The sequence below is a fragment of the Triticum aestivum genome, chromosome 7A (genome assembly GCF_018294505.1).
Source record: "Triticum aestivum cultivar Chinese Spring chromosome 7A, IWGSC CS RefSeq v2.1, whole genome shotgun sequence".
Classification (NCBI taxonomy): Eukaryota; Viridiplantae; Streptophyta; class Magnoliopsida; order Poales; family Poaceae; genus Triticum; species Triticum aestivum.
The window spans coordinates 720,744,089-720,764,876 of record NC_057812.1 but is presented as its reverse complement, the minus strand read 5'-3'; positions in this window follow the sequence as shown (position 1 = coordinate 720,764,876).

Here is a 20,788-nt window from a genome sequence, read left to right as displayed (position 1 = left end):
TCAGAGCAGCTTGATACATACGAGGCTCATAGGTAGGATCCGCACGAGCAGCAGCCAGACATGCAGCCAACCAAGCAACAGTACCATCAGTGCGCTGTTTGGGCTAAAAAACACCACTACGACTCCGTGTGTGTGGTCGTTGAGGGACCACAGGAGGCACAGGAGCCGGAGAGGACTCAGCTGATGAAGGCGGCGATGGCGATGACGACTCGTCTAGTGACGGGGAGGCCTCAGAGAGCACCGGCGAGAGCACACTGGAGGCAGGTGAGCTCGGCCCTTCTGAGGACGGCCCGGGCGAAACCAGCGAGGCAGGCCGAGGAGGCGACGGGGCCGGCGTGGCCAACCGAAGCGGCGAGGCCGGCTCAAGGGCCAGGGGCGCCGAGGCCGATGGGGCCGAGCGAAGCGCCAAGGCCAGCTCAGGGGCCAGGGGCGCCAAGCCGGTCGGCCTAGCCAGCGACGCAGGCAGCCCAGAGGCCAGTGGCGTTGGTCCAAAGGCTGGGGGCGCCGAAGCACACGGCGTGGCGGGTAGTTCGATTGAACGTGCATGGGCACAAGGACCGAAGCCATGCAGGGGAACACCCTGATCGTTGTGAAACGCTCGTAAGTCCAGCGAGGGAGACGATGGCGCCTCCAAAATTTGCAAATGAGCCCCACATCCAGTGCCTGCACCATGGTTACGTAACAAAATAGGAGAGTATGCAACATCATCAAATTGGTCAGATGCAACAGAGGATGAATGCAAATATGGTGGTTCAGTAGTGGACACAGGGAGCTTGGCAAAGGGAAAAACATGCTCATCAAATACGACATCCCGAGAAATATAGACACGATTTGTGGGAACATGAAGACATTTGTATCCTTTATGAAGAAGAGCTATAGCCAAGAAAGACACATTTCTTGGAACGAAACTCAAGCTTGCGCTTGTTATACGGGCGAAGATGTGGCCAGCAAGCACACCCAAAAACCATAAAAAATGTATAATCAGGTTGTTGATTAAGGAGAACCTCAATGGGAGTCTGCATATTCAAAACACGAGTGGGAGTACGATTTATGAGAAAACATGCAGTAGTGAGAGCATCACTCCAGAATCAAAACGGAACCGATGCATGGGCCAAAAGAGTAAGACCAGTTTCAACAATGTGACGATGCTTACGTTCCACAGAACCATTCTGTTGATGTGTATGTGGACATGCTAAACGGTGAGCAATCCCAAGCGACTGAAAGAAGGAGTTGAGGTTGCGATATTCGCCCCCCCCCAGTCCGACTGGACATGAACAATTTTGTGCTTGAGAAGGCGTTCAACATGTTTTTGAAACTGAACAACAATGTCAAACACATCAGATTTGTGTTTAATAAGATAAAGCCAGGTAAAACCACTATAAGCATCAACGAAACTGATATAATAATTGTGACCACTAACAGAGGTCTGAGTAGGATCCCATACATCTGAAAACACAAGTTCCAAAGGATGTTTCACCTCACGCCTAGACTCCGAAAAGGGAAGTTGATGACTCTTCCCCTGCTGACAAGCATCACACACTGCTACATCTTTATTACTAGACATGCTAGGAAGCTCATGACGACGCAAAACATGACGAACGATAGGTGTGGCCGGGTGAACAAGACGAGCATGCCACTGTGACAGAGATACCCGAGCTCCACTGAACACGCGAGCGACACCAGGATGCTGCAGACGATAGAGGCCCTGGCATAACAGCCCGCTAAGAAGAATGTCCCTCGTGCCCCGATCCTTAAAAAAAGATCAAAAGGATGAAGTTCACAAAGCACATTATTATCGCGTGTAAGTTTGGGAACAAAAAGAAGATTACGTGTCACAGAGGGAACTCTAAGCACATTACGAAGTTGAAGACTCCTATTTGCATGCCTAGTGAGAAGAGATGCTTGACCAATATGAGATATATGCATACCTGCTCCATTGGCGGTGTGGATCTTGTCGGAGCCGTGGTAGGGTTCGCGGGTATGGAGCTTGCCCATCTCACTCGTCAGATGCTCCGTGGCCCCAGAGTCCATGTACCAGTGGGGATCAACAGAGTAGGACTGAGTGTGCCCTTGCTGTTTCGTGGACACTGGTCGGTCTGCCATGGCCACCTGACGCGCAAAGTTGCGCGTATCCTTGCCATCATTGCCGAGACCCAGAAAACTCTTCTGAAAGCATTTGTGACACTTAGAGGACCAGTTCCCTTCAATGCCACAGAGCTGACACACGCGCTTACCGCCAGCCCCCAGTAATGTCGCGGTAGCAGGGGGGCCGAGGCAGGCGGCGGTGGCAGCCCCGAAGGGGTCCTGAATGATGAAGAAGGGCGGCCACCCTTGGTGGCGGCATTGGCCGAGGGGAGCCCCCACTGCCCATGGAGCGGCGCGACTCGGCCCCATGTTCCGTGAGAAGGAGACGGGAAAAGACCTCATGTGCCATCATGGGGTTCGAGTTACCCTGCTCGTTGATGATCTCGACCAAGGCATCATACTCCTCATCAAGACCATTGGCAATGAACGAGTTGAACTCGGAGTCAGTGAGGGGCTGCCCGATGGAGGCCAATGTGTTGGCAAGGCCCTTGACCTTGTTGTAGAACTCAGTGGCCGTGGAGTCCAGCTTTCGACACTCACCAAGCTGGCGACGAAGCATGAAGACACGATCCTGCGACTGCGATGCAAACGAGTGCTGGAGGATGGTCCATGCCTCATGAGACGTCTTGGCGAAGACCACAAGTCCGGCAACACCCGGAGTGAGCGATCCCTGGATGGAGGAGAGGTTCGCTTGGTCCTGCCCTGTACAAACACGGCGCGTCGGATTGTGGACCGGGCCGTGCACGCTATCCACCAACGCAGGGGGACAGGGGGGAGAACCATCGACGTAGCCCAGGAGATAATGACTCCCGAGGAGCGGGAGGACCTATGCACGCCAGACGATGTAGTTGTGTGATGACAGCTTGATGGTAATGAGGTTCTCGAAGTGAAACGGCGGCGGTGGCAAAGAGCCCGCGGAGTAGACTGCCGGAGGTGTATACGCCGTAGAGGCAGAGACCACGGGTGCAGCCACAGTCGCAGCCTCGGGTGTCGTAGTCGCCGGAACGAACGACGAAGGGGCCGAGCCCGAGGCAGCGAGGCTAGCCATCAGGGCCGACGAGGGCGCCACTAGCTCGAAGGACTGGCCCCCACTGGACAGGGCGATCGGCGCGTCGCTGAAGGAGGCAGACGAAGGGGCACCTACTGTGGCACCTGCGAGATAAGGCACGATCGCATGACCCGGCGACGAGGAGAAAAAGGACCCGATGCTCCTCGTCCCGATCGGAGAATTTGAAGCCGCGGTGGCGTCGAGGGGTCGAGAGAGAAGAGCCGCGAGGGAGGCCGGCAAGAAGCTGGCCGTGGAGGAGCCGGATGCGGCAGGTGAAGGAAATATGCCCTAGAGGCAATAATAAAGTTTTTATTTATTTCCTTATATCATGATAAAAGTTTATTATTCATGCTAGAATTGTATTAATCGGAAACATAATACATGTGTGAATACATAGACAAACAGAGTGTCACTAGTATGCCTCTACTTGACTAGCTCGTTAATCAAAGATGGTTATGTTTCCTAACCATGGACAAAGAGATGTCATTTGATTAACGGGATCACATCATTAGTTGAATGATCTGATTGACATGACCCATTCCATTAGCTTAGCACCCGATCGTTTAGTATGTTGCTCTTGCTTTCTTCATGACTTATACATGTTCCTATGACTATGAGATTATGTAACTCCCATGTGCCGGAGGAACACTTTGTGTGCTACCAAATGTCACAACGTAACTGGGTGATTATAAAGGTGCTCTACAGGTGTCTCCAAAGGTACATGTTGGGTTGACGTATTTCGATATTAGGATTTGTCACTCCGATCGTCGGAGATGTATCTCTGGGACCTCTTGGTAATGCACATCACTTAAGCCTTGCAAGCATTGCAACTAATGAGTTAGTTGCGGGATGATGTATTACGGAACGAGTAAAGAGACTTGCCGGTAACGAGATTGAACTAGGTATTGGATACCGACGATCGAATCTCGGGCAAGTAACATACCGATGACAAAGGGAACAACGTATGTTGTTATGCGGTCTGACCGATAAAAGATCTTCGTAGAATATATAGGAACCAATATGGGCATCCAGGTCCCGCTATTGGTTATTGACCGGAGACATGTCTCGGTCATGTCTACATTGTTCTCGAACCCGTAGGGTCCGCACGCTTACGGTTTCGATGATAGTTATATTATGAGTTTATGCGTTTTGATGTACCAAAGGTTTTTCGGAGTCCCGGATGTGATCACGGACATGACGAGGAGTCTCGAAATGGTCGAGACATAAAGAATGATATATTGGAAGCCTATATTTGGATATCGGAAGTGTTCCGGGTGAAATCGGGATTTTAGCAGAGTACCGGGAAGGTTACCGGAACCCCCCGGGAGATATATGGGCCTTAGTGGGCCTTAGTGGAAGAGAGGAGAGGTAGCCAGAGATGGGCCGCGTGCCCCTCCCCTCCCTTGGTCCGAATAGGACAAGGAGAGGGGGCCGGCCGCCTTCCTCTTTTCCCCCCTCCGCGAATCCTATTCCAACTAGGAAAGGTGGGAGTCCTACTCCCAGAGGGAGTAGGACTCCTCCTGGCGCGCCTCTCCTGGCCGGCCGCACCCCCCCTTTGAGCCTTTATATACGGAGGCAGGGGCACCCCCTAGAGACACAAGTTGATCCACGTGATCATATTCTTAGCCGTGTGCGGTGCCCCCTTCCACCATAGTCCTCGATAATATTGTAGCAGTGCTTAGGCGAAGCCCTGCGACATTAGTACATCAAGATCATCCCCACGCCGTCGTGCTGACGGAACTCTTCCCCGACGCTTTGCTAGATCGAAGTCCGGGGATCGTCATCGAGCTGAACGTGTGCTAGAACTCGGAGGTGCCGTAGTTTCGGTGCTTGATCGGTCGGGCCGTGAAGACGTACGACTACATCAACCTAACGCTTCCGTTGTCGATTTACAAGGGTACGTAGATCACACTCTCCCCTCGTTGCTATGCATCACCATGATCTTGCGTGTGCATAGGAAATTTTTTGAAATTACTACGTTCCCCATCTGTGGTATCAGAGCCTAGGTTTTATGTGTTGATGTTATATGCACGAGTAGAACACAAGTGAGTTGTGGGCGATATAAGTCATATTTCTTACCAGCATGTCATACTTTGGTTCGGTGGTATTGTTGGACGAAGTGGCCAGGACCGACATTACGCGTACGCTTACGCGAGACCGGTTCTCCCGACGTGCTTTGCACATAGGTGGCTTGCGGGTGACAGTTTCTCCAACTTTAGTTGAACCGAGTGTGGCTACGGCTGGTTCTTGCGAAGGTTAAAACAGCACCAACTTGACAAACTATCGTTGTGGTTTTCATGCGTAGGTAAGATTGGTTCTTGCTTAAGCCCGTAGCAGCCACGTAAAATTGCAACAACAAAGTAGAGGATGTCTAACTTTTTTTGCAGGGCATGTTGTGATGTGATATGGTCAAGACATGATACTAAATTTTATTGTATGAGATGATCATGTTTTGTAACCGAGTTATCGGCAACTCGCAGGAGCCATATGATTGTCGCTTTATTGTATGCAATGCAATCGCGCTGCAATGCTTTACTTTATCACTAAGCGGTAGCGATAGTCGTGGAAGCATAAGATTGGCGAGACGACAATGATGCTACGATGGAGATCAAGGTGTCGCGCCGGTGACGATGGTGATCACGACGGTGCTTCGGAGATGGAGATCACAAGCACAAGATGATGATGGCCATATCATATCACTTATATTGATTGCATGTGATGTTTATATTTTATGCATCTTATCTTGCTTTGATTGACGGTAGCATTATAAGATGATCTCTCACTAAATTATCAAGAAGTGTTCTCCCTGAGTATGCACCGTTGCGAAAGTTCTTCGTGCTGAGACACCACGTGATGATCGGGTGTGATAGGCTCTACGTTCAAATACAACGGGTGCAAAACAGTTGCACACGCGGAATACTCAGGTTATACTTGACAAGCCAAGCATATAAAGATATGGCCTCGAACACGGAGACCGAAAGGTCGAGCGTGAATCATATAGTAGATATGATCAACATAGTGATGTTCACCAATGAAACTACTCCATCTCACGTGATGATCGGACATGGTTTAGTTGATTTGGATCACGTAATCACTTAGAGGATTAGAGGGATGTCTATCTAAGTGGGAGTTCTTAAGTAATATGATTAATTGAACCTAAATTTATCATGAACTTAGTACCTGATAGTATCTTGCTTATGTATGTTTGATTGTAGATAGATGGCCCGTGCTGTTGTTCCGTTGAATTTCAATGCGTTCCTTGAGAAAGCAAAGTTGAAAGATGATGGTAGCAATTACACGGACTGGGTCCGTAACTTGAGGATTATCCTCATTGCTGCACAGAAGAATTACGTCCTGGAAGCACCGCTGGGTGCCAGGCCTGCTGCTGGAGCAACACCAGATGTTATGAACGTCTGGCAGAGCAAAGCTGATGACTACTCGATAGTTCAATGTGCCATGCTTTACGGCTTAGAACCGGGACTTCAACGACGTTTTGAATGTCATGGGGCATATGAGATGTCCAGGAGTTGAAGTTAATATTTCAAGCAAATGCCCGGATTGAGAGATATGAAGTCTCCAATAAGTTATATAGCTGCAAGATGGAGGAGAACAGTTCTGTCAGTGAGCATATACTCAAAATGTTTGGGTTTAATAATCACTTGATTCAAATGGGAGTTAATCTTCCAGATGATTGCGTCATTGACAGAATTCTCCAATCACTACTACCAAGCTACAAGAGCTTCGTGATGAACTATAATATGCAAGGGATGAATAAGACTATTCCCGAGCTCTTCGCAATGCTGAAAGCTGCGGAAGTAGAAATCAAGAAGGAGCATCAAGTGTTGATGGTCAACAAGACCACTAGTTTCAAGAAAAAGGGCAAAGGGAAGAAGAAGGGGAACTTCAAGAAGAACAGAAAGCAAGTTGCTGCTCAAGAGAAGAAACCCAAGTCTGGACCTAAGCCTGAAACTTAGTGCTTCTACTGCAAGCAGACTGGTCACTAGAAGCGGAACTGCCCCAAGTATTTGGCGGATAAGAAGGATGGCAAGGTGAACAAAGGTATATGTGATATACATGTTATTGATGTGTACCTTACTAATGCTCGCAGTAGCACCTAGGTATTTGATACTGGTTCTGTTGCTAATATTTGCAACTCGAAACAGGGACTACGGATTAAGCGAAGATTGGCTAAGGACGAGGTGACGATGCACGTGGGAAACGGTTCCAAAGTCGATGTGATCGCAGTCGGCACGCTACCTCTACATCTACCTTTGGGATTAATATTAGACCTAAATAATTGTTATTTGGTGCCAGCGTTAAGCATGAACATTATATCTGGATCTTGTTTGATGCGAGACGGTTATTCATTTAAATCAGAGAATAATGGTTGTTCTATTTATATGAGTAATATCTTTTATGGTCATGCACGCTTGAAGAGTGGTCTATTCTTATTGAATCTCGATAGTAGTGACACACATATTCATAATGTTGAAGCCAAAAGACACAGAGTTGATAATGATGGTGCAACTTATTTGTGGCACTGCCGTTTAGGTCATATCGGTGTAAAGCGCATGAAGAAACTCCATACTGATGGACTTTTGGAACTACTTGATTATGAATCACTTGGTACTTGCGAACCGTGCCTCATGGGCAAGATGACTAAAACACCGTTCTCCGGTACTATGGAGAGAGCAACAGATTTGTTGGAAATCATACATACAGATGTATGTGGTCCGATGAATATTGAGGCTCGTGGCGGATATCGTTATTTTCTCACCTTCACAGATGACTTAAGCAGATATGGGTATATCTACTTAATGAAACATAAGTCTGAAACATTTGAAAAGTTCAAAGAATTTCAGAGTGAAGTTGAAAATCATCGTAACAAGAAAATAAAGATTCTACGATCTAATCATGGAGGAGAATATTTGAGTTACGAGTTTGGTGTACATTTGAAACAATACGGAATAGTTTCGCAACTCACGCCACCCGGAACACCACAGTGTAATGGTGTGTCCGAACGTCGTAATCGTACTTTACTAGATATGGTGCGATCTATAATGTCTCTTACTGATTTACCGCTATCGTTTTGGGGTTATGCTTTAGAGACGGCCGCATTCACGTTAAATAGGGCACCATCAAAATCTGTTGAGATATATATATATATATATATATATATATATATATATATATATATATATATATATATATATATCCTTGCAAAGGAGAAAGCATTGATCAAGCTTGGGGGAGGCTTAAATCAATTTTATATTCATGCCACAATCATGAGCTCTCAAGAGAAATTATTATTCAAAAAATTTATGATCTGCTTTCTCTCAATAATCGCTCCATGCTCGATACTTTTGTACTGGTTTTTTTATGATGAAGACTATTGAATTCAAATGAGATTTATTGGAAAGAATTAAATGCAACTCTGAAGATTGAGAACTCGACGAAGGTAAGGAGTCAGGTATAATGCCTAAGTTTGATTGTGTTAAATATTTTATGGATACCGATGCTTTTCGTGAATTTAACATTAAATATGGACTTGACTCTGAGATAGTAGCTTCTTTCTGTGAATCCTTTGGTACTCATGTTGAGCTCCCTAAGGAGAAGTGGTTTAAATATCATCCTCCCATTGAAGTAAAAGTAGTTCAACCTATTAAAGTTGGGGAAAAGACTATCACTTATAATGTTGATTATATTGTTCCTACCGCTTATATTGAGAAACCACATTTCCCTGCTAGAATAAAGGATCATGCTAAAGCTTCAACTGTGGTTCGTAAGAGTAATACTAGGACACCTACACCCCCTGAGCAAATTAAAGTTGAACCTAGTATTGTTATGGTTAAAGATCTCTTGGCCGATAATATTGATGGGCATGTTATTTACTTCTGTGATGAAGCTGCTAGAATTTCTAGACTCGATACTAAAAATAAACATAGACCTGTTGTAGGCATGCTTGTTATCTATCTATCTATCTATCCATCCATTATATTGTTAAAACGATAGAAAATGAAACGATGCAGAACAATATAGACAATGACACTGCCACACATCCATCGTATCAAGGGCACAAGAGGAACCATCCATAGGCGTGGATAATGCTCAAGTAGGCTATTGCCGAGAATTAGAATTGTGAAAAGAAGCTGCATTATCCATGCCAATGAATCTGCCGGAGATGCCATGACGGCCAGATCAAAGGCATGACAACAACGCCATCATCTTATCTGCACGCACTCTGCGTCTGTTAGATGCTTCCATTCCAACATGTCTTTACAAAACAAACTTCCTAGGTACACCGTAAATAAACATTTATTCTTAAATTTGTTTTGAAGTCAACGAGACCATGGCTCCTCCTGCAAACAAAAAACTATGGCTTACAATAGGTTGAGTGAGCAGACTAAATGTTTGAAGTGAAAGTTGCTCAGAAGAGATCCCGCAAAAAAAGGTTACCAAGAAGAGAATAATAAGTGTTTAATTATGATATATGCACAATACTCTATTCTACATAACGAGGTTATGAAAAGAAAAAATTATGGACCATGCGATTAAAAAATAAATGCTCCGATGGAAAAATATTTAAAGGAAAAATCTAATACCAAAAGAGATGTAAGGCAAAAAATTTGGAGAGAATCTAACTGTGCAAAAAGAGTATGTTAATGAGATATTCCTATTCTCGATACTCCATATCACTTAGGGTTATTTAACATAGGTAGGAGACTGATCTAAGCCAAAGTAGTTCCCTTTGAAACATTCATTATTTCTCTTAGATCGATCATAATACAGGTAATCAATCAGAGCATAGAGAGCTATCTAACTATAATTTTTTTTGAAAGAAATACTACATTTGACTAAATGATATCTAAATCAGTTTATAAAACAGCCCCATGAAAGAAATAGTGCAAGTTCTGTCTTTGAAACAATATATGTTGTTTCAATAGTAATGCACTTTATATGTTTTATAGAGAAGGTATACATTTGTAATCCATGTAGCCCTGATGTGTCTTTATTTTTAATTTATCATGGCTATCAATCCTTTTCTTTAGTACATTTCAAGTAAGTTAATGCACGATTGATGGACCCACTACAGATCGGCAATATAAGAGCATCTCCAGTAGACGGTCCAAATGTAAAAATACCTAACTTTTGGACTGTCTAGGGCAAAAAACGTTGTTCCAACAGATGGTCCATATGTAAAAAAATTGGACCACGGCCTCCTCATGATGTAAAATACAACACCTCGCGGTGAAAATTTACATCACAAGGTGCATCTAGTCCAAAACCAGCCGCCGCCTGCGAATGCCCCACCGCCCCTTCATTTCCTTCCCCGCCCGCTGCTACCTCTTGAGCTTGCGTCTGATTTCCCCGAAGAGGAAGGGATGATGCAGCAGAGTAGCGTAAGTATTTCCCTCAGTTTTTGAGAACCAAGGTATCAATCCAGTAGGAGGCCACACTCAACTCCCTCGTACCTGCACAAAACGATATCTACTCGCAACCAACGCGATTAGGGGTTGTCAATCCCTTCACGGTCACTTACGAGAGTGAGATCTGATAGATATAATATTTTTGGTATAAAGATGCAAAGTGAAAAGTAAAAGAAAAGTAAAGAAACAAAGCAAGATTAAAGTGATGGAGATTGATATGATGAGAATAGACCCGGGGGCCATAGGTTTCACTAGTGGCTTCTCTCAAGAGCATAAGTATTCTACGGTGGGTGAACAAATTACTGTTGAGCAATTGACAGAATTGAGCATAGTTATGAGAATATCTAGGCATGATCATGTATATAGGCATCACGTCCATGAAAAGTAGACCGAAACGATTCTGCATCTACTACTATTACTCCACTCATTGACCGCTATCCAGCATGCATCTAGAGTATTAAGTTAAAAACAGAGAAACACTTTAAGCAAGATGACATGATGTAGAGAGATAAATTCATGCAATATGAAATAAACCCCATCTTGTTATCCTCGATGGCAACGATACAATACGTGCCTTGATGCCCCCTCTATCACTGGGAAAGGACACTGCAAGATCGAACCCAAAGATAAGCACTTCTCCCATGGCAAGAACTACCAATCTAATTGTCCATACCAAACGGATAATTCAAAGAGACTTGCAAAGATAACCAATCATACATAAAAGAATTCAGAGAATATTCAAATATTATTCATAGATAGACTTCATCATAAACCCACAATTCATCGGTCTCAACAAACACACCGCAAAAATAAGAAGATTACATCGAATAGATCTCCACGAGAGGGGGGGAGAACTTTGGATTGAGATCCAAAAAGAGAGAAGAAGCGATCTAGCTACTAACTATGGACCCAAAGGTCTGAGGTAAACTACTCACACTTCATTGGAGGGGCTATGATGATGTAGAAGCCCTCCGTGATGACGACCCTCTCCGGCGGAGCTCCGGAACAGGCCCCAAGATGGGATCTCGTGGATACAGAAAGTTGCGGCGGTGGAATTAGGTTTTTGGCTCCCCTTCTGTTCGTTTGGGCGTATGTAGGTATATATAGGAGGAAGGAGTATGTCAGTGGAGCACCGAGGGCCCCACTAGGCAGGGGCGCGCCCTAGGGGGGCACCCCCACCCTCGTCACCGCCTCTTTGAATCCTTGGAGTAGGGTCCAAGTCTCCTGGATCACATTCGGTGAGAAAATCACGTTCCCAAAGGTTTTATTCCGTTTGGACTCCGTTTGATATTCTGTTTCTCCGAAATACTGAAATAGGCAAAAAACAGCAATTCTGGGCTGGACCTCCGGTTAATAGGTTAGTCCCAAAAATAATATAAAAGTGGAAAATAAAGCCCAATATAGTCCAAAATAGTAGATAATATAGCATGGAGCAATCAAAAATTATAGATTCGTTGGAGACGTATCACCCGCCCGCGCCCGTCTGCTTGCCCACGACCCTCCCGGCCGCCGCCGCCGCCGCACCCGGTGGGCTGACCCACGTGGCCGCCGCCGCAGCCGCCGCTGCCATCTCGCCCGCACCCGCTGCCATGCCCCCGCCCGCCGGCCCGGATTGGCGCCGCCCTGGCCGGTGGCCACCGCGCTGGTGGCGAAGCCGGCAAAGGGACGAGTAGGCAGCGTAAAATGGCCGGCCAACCGCAGCCGCAACCTGACCGAAGGTTCTACGCGGCCGGCGAAGGTCTCTAAGGCGGCCACGGTGGCTCGGGGAGACGACTCGCAGACGGTGCGGCCGGCGGCCTCCTCCAGCAGCCACACATCCATTCCTCAACCTCCCCCGTCGCCACGCCGGCCGTGGAGGAAGATGTGGCCACGCCAACGGCCACCACCTCCAACTTGTTTAACAAAATGTTGCAAAGGTATAAATTTTCCGGTTGTGCTCTCGTTTGTTGTTTCAAATTGTATGTGTTCTTGATTGTTTGTGCGTCCAATTGTAGTTTTGATGATGAAGCTTTCATGCACACAACAAATGTGGCAAATGATGATTACATGTATGCGTCACAAGAATATGAAACCCAATATGATGATGACAATCTTGATGTGGACGATGAGGGCTTTGTTGTCAAGGGAAGAATTGGAAATTATACCACCGCCGAGGATGTTTTGATATGCACCACTTGGAAGAAAATATCTCAAGATGCAAGCGTTGGAGGCAACCAAATGGTGAACACCTATTGGCAACGCATCAAGGAGTATTTCGATGAGCGCAACACAAGTGGTCACTTCCGTTCAAGCGACTCTCTATGCCAAAGTTTGTCCACCATCAACGCCGAATGCCAAAAGTGGGCCGGTTGCTTGTCAAACGTTGCTCGCATGAACCCAAGTGGTTGCGGTGATAGTGATTTGGTAAATATTTCCTCTTCGTCCGTGCTTTGTCAAATATTGCCTCTTTGTTCCACATGTTGATAATGATGTTGTTGGAAATATGCCCTGGAGGCAATAATAAAATGGTTATTATTATATTTCCTTGTTCATGATAATTGTCTATTGTTCATGCTATAATTGTGTTATCCGGAAATCGTAATACATGTGTGAATACATAGACCACAACTTGTCCCTAGTGAGCCTCTAGTTGACTAGCTCGTTGATCAATAGATGGTTACGGTTTCCTGACCGTGGACATTGGATGTCATTGATAACGGGATCACATCATTAGAGGAATGATGTGATGGACAAGACCCAATCCTAAGCATAGCACAAGATCGTGTAGTTCGTCTGCTAGAGCTTTTCTAAGTGTCAAGTATCATTTCCTTGGACCATGAGATTGTGCAACTCCTGGATACCATAGGAGTTCTTTGGGTGTACCAACCGTCACAACGTAACTGGGTGGCCATAAAGGTACTCTATAGGTGTCTCCGAAAGTGTCTATTGGGTTGGCATGAATCGAGACTAGGATTTGTCACTCTGTATGACCGAGAGGTATCTCTGGGCCCACTCGGTAATGCATAATCATAATGAGCTCAGTGTGACTAAGTAGTTGGTCACGTGATCATGCATTACGGAACGAGTAAAGTTACTTGCCGGTAACGAGATTGAACGAGGTATTGGGACACCGACGATCAAATCTCGGGCAAGTAACGTACCGATTGACAAAGGGAATTGTGTACGGGATTGCTTGAATCCTCGACATCGTGGTTCATCCGATGAGATCATCGTGGAACATGTGGGAGTCAACATGGGTATCTAGATCCCGCTATTGGTTATTGGCCGAGAGTTGTCTCGGTCATGTCTGCATGGTTCCCGAACCCGTAGGGTCTACACACTTAAGGTTCGATGACGCTAGGGTTATTAGGAAGACTTGTATGTGATTAACGAATGTTGTTCGGAGTCCCGGATGAGATCCCGAACGTCATGAGGAGTTCCGGAATGGTCCGTAGGTGAAGATTTATATGTAGGAAGTTGTCATACGGTCACCGGAAAGGTTCGGGGGCATATCGGTATTGTACCGGGGCCACCGGAGGGGTTCCGGGGGTCCACCGGGAGGGGCCACCTCTCTCGGAGGGCCTAATGGGCTGTAGAGGAAAGCGAACCAGACCTACATGGGCTGGGCGCATCCCCCCCTTGGGCTCATGCGCCTATGGTTGGGGGGGAACCCTAAAGGGGGCACCCCCCTTGCTTGGGGGGAAAGTACCCTCCCCTTGGCCGCCGCCCCCCTCTAGATCTCATCTAGATGGGGCCGGCCCCCTTCCTCCTTCCCTATATATAGAGGGTCAAGGGGAGGGCTGCACACACCATCCAAGGCGCAGCCCCTCCCCTCCCCAACACCTCTCCTCCTCCGCAAGAGCTTGGCGAAGCCCTGCCGGAGTACTACAGCTCCACCACCACCACACCGTCGTGCTACTGTTGGAGCCCTCTTCCTCAACCTCTCCCTCCTCCTTGCTGGATCAAGGCGCGGGAGACGTCCTCGCTCCGTACGTGTGTTGAACACGGAGGTGCCGTCCGTTCGGCGCTAGGATCTTCAGTGATTTGGATCACGACGAGTACGACTCCATCAACCCCGTTCTCTTGAACGCTTCCGCTCACGAACTACAATGGTATGTAGATGCACTCCTCTCCCCTCGTTGCTAGAAGACTTCATAGATTGATCTTGGTGATGCGTAGAAAATTTTAAATTTCTGCTACGTTCCCCAACAGTGGCATCATGAGCTAGGTCTATGCGTAGTTTCTATGCACGAGTAGAACACAAGTTGTTGTGGGCGTCGATTTTGTCGATGTACTTGCCGTTACTAGTCTTATCTTGATTCGGCGGCATCATGGGATGAAGCGGCGCGGACCGACCTTACATGTACGCTTACGTGAGACTGGTTCCACCGACTGACATGCACTAGTTGCATAAGGTGGCTAGCGGGTGTCTATCTCTCCCACTTTAGTCAAATGGGATTCGATGAAAAGGGTCCTTATGAAGGGTAAATAGAAATTGGCATATCACGTTTTGGTTTTGGCGTAGGTATGAAACTTTCTTTCTAGAAACCTATAGCAGCCACGTAAAAACTTGCAACAACAATTAGAGGACGTCTAACTTGTTTTTGCAGCATATGCCGTGTGATATGATATGGCCAAAAGGATGTGATTAATGATATATGTGATGTATGAGATTGATCATGTTCTTGTAATAGGAATCATGACTTGCATGTCGATGAGTATGACAACCGGCAGGAGCCATAGGAGTTGTCTTAATTTATTTATGACCTGCGTGTCAACTTATACGTCATGTAATTACTTTACTTTATCGCTAACCGTTGGCCATAGTAGTAGAAGTAATAGTTGACGAGACAACTTCATGAAGACACGATGATGGAGATCATGGTGTCATGCCGGTGATGACGATGATCATGGCGCCCCGAAGATGGAGATCAAAAAGGAGCAAAATGAAATTGGCCATATCATGTCACTATTTATTGCATGTGATGTTTATCATGTTTTACATCTTATTTGCTTAGAACGACGGTAGCATAAATAAGATGATCCCTCGCAATAATTTCAAGAAAATGTTCCCCCTAACTCTGCACCGTTGCTAAGGTCCATTGTGTGAAGCACCACGTGATGATCGGGTGTCATAGGTTCTAACGTTCGCATACAATGGGTGTAAGCTAGATTTACATACGCAAAACACTTAGGTTGACTTGACGAGCCTAGCATGTATAGACATGGCCTCGGAACACGGAAGACCGAAAGGTCGAACATGAGTCGTATGGAAGATACGATCAACATGAATATGTTCACCGATGATGACTAGTCCGTCTCATGTGAAGATCGGACACAGCCTAGTTGTATCAGATCATGTATCACTTAGATGACTAGAGGTATGTCTATCTGAGTGGGAGTTCATTAAATAATTTGATTAGATGAACTTAATTATCATGAACTTAGTCTAAAATCTTTCCAATATGTCTTGTAGATCAAATGGCCCATGCTAATGTTGTCCTCAACTTCAACGTGTTCCTAGAGAAAACCAAGCTGAAAGACGATGGTAGCAACTATACAGACTGGGTCCGGAACTTGAGGATCATCCTGATAGCTGCCAAGAAAGCATATGTCCTTGAAGCACCGCTAGGTGAAGCACCACCCCCAGCAAACCAAGACGTTGTGAACGCTTGGCAGTCCCGTGCTGATGATTACTCCCTGGTTCATTGCGGCATGCTTTACACCTTAGAACCGGGGCTCCAGAAGCGTTTTGAGCAACACAGAGCATATGAGATTTTCCAAGAGCTGAAAATGGTTTTCCAAGCTCATGCCCGGGTCGAGAGATATGAAGTCTCCGACAAGTTCTATGGTTGTAAGATGGAGGAGAATAGTTCCGTCAGCGAGCACATACTCAAAATGTCTGGGTTGCACAACCGCTTGTCTCAATTGGGAGTTAATCTCCCGGATGATGCGGTCGTTGACAAAATCCTCCAGTCGCTCCCACCTAGCTACAAGAGCTTTGTGATGAACTTCAATACGCAGGGGATGGAAAAGACCATTCCTGAGGTATATTCAATGCTGAAATCAGCGGAGGTGGAAATCAAAAAGGAACATCAAGTGTTGATGGTGAATAAAACCACTAAGTTCAAGAAAGGCAAGGGTACAAAGAACTTCAAGAAGGACGTCAAGGGAGTTTCCGCGCCCGGTAAGCAAGCTGCCGGGAAGAAGCCAAAGAACGGACCCAAGCCCGAGACTTAGTGTTTTTATTGCAAGGGAAGTGGTCACTGGAAGCGGAACTACCCCAAGTACTTAGCAGACAAGAAGGCCGGCAACACCGAAGGTATATGTGATATACATGTTATTGATGTGTACCTTACCAGTACTCGTATTAGCTCCTTGGTATTTGATACCGGTGTGGTTGCTGATATTTGTAACTCAAAACAGGAGTGTGGAATAAGCAGAGGCTGGCGAAGGACGAGCTGACGATGCGCGTCGGGAATGGTTCCAAGGTCGATGTGATCGCCGTCAGCACGCTACCTCTACATTTACCTACGGGATTAGTTTTAAACCTCAATAATTGTTATTTAGTGCCAGCTTTGAGCATGAACATTGAATCAGGATCTCGTTTAATACGAGATGGCTACTCATTTAAATCCAAGAATAATGGTTGTTCTATTTATATGAGAGATATGCTTTATGGTCATGCCCCGCTGGTCAACGGTTTATTCTTATTTAATCCCGAACATGATGTTACACATATTCATAGTGTGAATACCAAGAGATGTAAGGTTGATAATGATAGTCCCACATACTTGTGGCACTGCCGCCTTGGTCACATTGGTGTCAAACGCATGAAGAAACTCCATGCAGATGGACTTTTGGAGTCTCTTTATTATGAATCATTTGACACGTGCGAACCATGCCTCATGGGCAAAATGACCAAGACTCCGTTCTCCAAAACAATGGAGCGAGCAACCAACTTATTGGAAATCATACATACTGATGTGTGTGGTCCAATGAGTGTTGAGGCTCGCGGTAGCCATCATTATGTTCTTACCCTCACTGATGACATGAGTAGATATGGGTATGTCTACTTAATGAAACACAAGTCTGAGACCTTTGAAAAGTTCAAGAAATTTCAGAGTGAGGTTGAGAATCAACGTGACAGGAAAATCAAGTTCTTACGATCAGATCGTGGGTGAGAATATTTGAGTCACGAATTTGGCACGCACTTAAGGAAATGTGGAATAGTTTCACAACTCATGCCACCTGGAACACCTCAGCGTAATAGTGTTTCCGAATGTCGTAATCGCACTCTATTGGATATGGTGTGATCTATGATGTTTCTTAGCGATCTACCGCTATCATTTTGGGGCTATGCTTTAGAGACTGCCGCATTCACTTTAAATAGGGCTCCGTCGAAATCCGTTAAGACAACACCATATGAATTATGGTTTGGGAAGAAACCTAAGCTGTCGTTTCTAAAAGTTTGCGGATGCGATGCTTACGTGAAGAAACTTCAACCTGAAAAGCTCGAACCCAAATCGGAAAAATGCGTCTTCATAGGATACCCTAAAGAAACTATGGCGTATACCTTCTACCTCAGATCCGAAGGCAAGATCTTTGTTGCCAAGCATCGATTATTTCTATAGAAAGAGTTTCTCTCGAAAGAAGTAAGTGGGAGGAAAGTAGAACTTGATGAAGTATTGCTGTTGGAAATATACCCTAGAGGCAATAATAAATTAGTTATTATCATATTTCCTTGTTCATGATAATCGTTTATTATCCATGCTAGAGTTGTATTGATAGGAAACCAAGATACATGTGTGGATACATAGACAACACCATGTCCCTAGTAAGCCTCTAGTTGACTAGCTCGTTGATCAATAGATGGTTACGGTTTCCTGACGATGGACATTGGATGTCATTGATAACGGGATCACATCATTAGGAGAATGATGTGATGGACAAGACCCAATCCTAAGCCTAGCACAAGATCATGTAGTTTGTATGCTGAAGCTTTTCTAATGTCAAGTATCATTTCCTTAGACCATGAGATTGTGCAACTCCCGGATACCGTAGGAGGGCTTTGGGTGTGCCAAACGTCACAACGTAACTGGGTGGCTATAAAGGTACACTACAGGTATCTCCGAAAGTGTCTGTTGGGTTGGCACGAATCGAGACTGGGATTTGTCACTCCGTGTAAACGGAGAGGTATCTCTGGGCCCACTCGGTAGAACATCATCATAATGTGCACAATGTGTTCAAGGAGTTGATCACGGGATGATGTGTTATGGAACGAGTAAAGAGACTTGCCGGTAACGAGATTGAACAAGGTATCGGGATACCGACGATCGAATCTCGGGCAAGTATCGTACCGATAGACAAAGGGAATTGTATACGGGATTGATTGAATCCGCGACATTGTGGTTCATCCGATGAGATCATCGTGGAACATGTGGGAGCCAACATGGGTATCCAGATCCCACTGTTGGTTATTGAATGGAGAGTTATCTCGGTCATGTCTGCATGGTTCCCGAACCCGTAGGATCTACACACTTAAGGTTCGATAATGCTAGGGTTATAGGGAATAGATATACGTGGTTACCGAATGTTGTTTGGAGTCCCGATGAGATCCCGGACGTCACGAGGAGTTCTGGAATGGTCCGGAGGTAAAGATTTATATATGGGAAGTCCTGTTTTGGTCGCTGGAAAAGTTTCGGGTTTTATCGATAATGTACCGGGACCACCGGGAGGGCCCCGGTGGTCCACCAAGTGGGGCCACCAGCCCCGAAGGGCTGCATGGGCCAAGTGTTGGAGGGGACCAGCCCCAGGTGTGCTGGCCCACCAAGGCCCAGGGCGCCTCCAAGAGGGGAAGGGGCAAACCCTAGGGCAGATGGGCCCTAAGGCCCACCTAGTGGTGTGCCCCCCTCTCTCCCCCCTTGGCCGCCCCCTTAGATGCAATCTAGGGCTGGCCGCCACCCCTAGGGGTGGAAACCTAGGTGGGGGCGCAGCCCCTGCCCTCCCCTATATATACTTGAGGTTTTGGGCTGGCATAGACACGATTCAATCTCCTTCTTGGCGCAGCCCTACCCCTCTCCCTCCTCGTCTCTTGCGGTGCTTGGCGAAGCCCTGCTGGAGTACCACGCTCCTCCAACGCCACCACGCCGTAGGAGACGTCACCGGGCTGTACGTGTGTTGAACATGGAGGTGCCGTCCGTTCGGCACTAGGATCATCGGTGCTTTGGATCACGACGAGTACGACTCCATCAACCCCGTTCACATGAACGCTTCCGCTTAGCGATCTACAAGGGTATGTAGATGCACTCTCCTTCCCCTCGTTGCTAGATTACTCCATAGATTGATCTTGGTGATGCGTAGAAAATTTTGAATTTCTACTACGTTCCCCAACAGTGGCATCATGAGCTAGGTCTATGCGTAGTTACTATGCACGAGTAGAACACAAAGTAGTTGTGGGCATCGATATTGTCAATTATCTTGCCATTACTAGTCTTATCTTGATTCGGCGGCATCGTGGGATGAAGCAGCCCGGACCAACCTTATGTTGGGGAACGTAGTAATTTCAAAAATTTCGTACGCACAAGCAAGATCACGGTGATGCATAGCAACGAGAGGGGAGATTGTGATCTACGTACCCTTGTAGATCGACAACGGAAGTGTTTGGTTGATGTAGTCGTACGTCTCCACGGCCCGACCGATCAAGCACCAAACCTACGGCACCTCCGAGTTCTAGCACACGTTCAGCTCGATGACGATCCCCAGACTCCGATCCAGCAAAGTGTCGGGGAAGAGTTCCTTCAGCACAACGGTGTGCTGACGATCTTGATGTACTACTGTCCCAGGGCTTCCCCTAAGCACTGCTACAATATTATCAAGGACTATGGTGGAAGGGGGCACCACACACGGCTAAGAATATGATCACGTCGATCAACCTGTGTGTCTCTGGGGTGCCCCTGCCTCCGTATATAAAGGTTCAAGAGGGGGAGGCCGGCCGGCCATCATAGGGCGCGCCAGGAGGAGTCCCTACTCCCTCCGGGAGTAGGACTTCTCCCCCAATCCTAGTTGGAATAGGATTCGCGAGGTGGGAAAAGAGGGAGAGAGAAGGAGGGGGGCGCCGGCCCCCTCTCTCCTTGTCCTATTTGGACTAGGGGGGAGGGGCGCGCGGCCCAGCCCTAGCCGCCTCTCCTCTTCTTCCACTAAGGCCCATATAGCTCCTGGGGGGTTCCGGTAAGCTCCTGGTACTCCG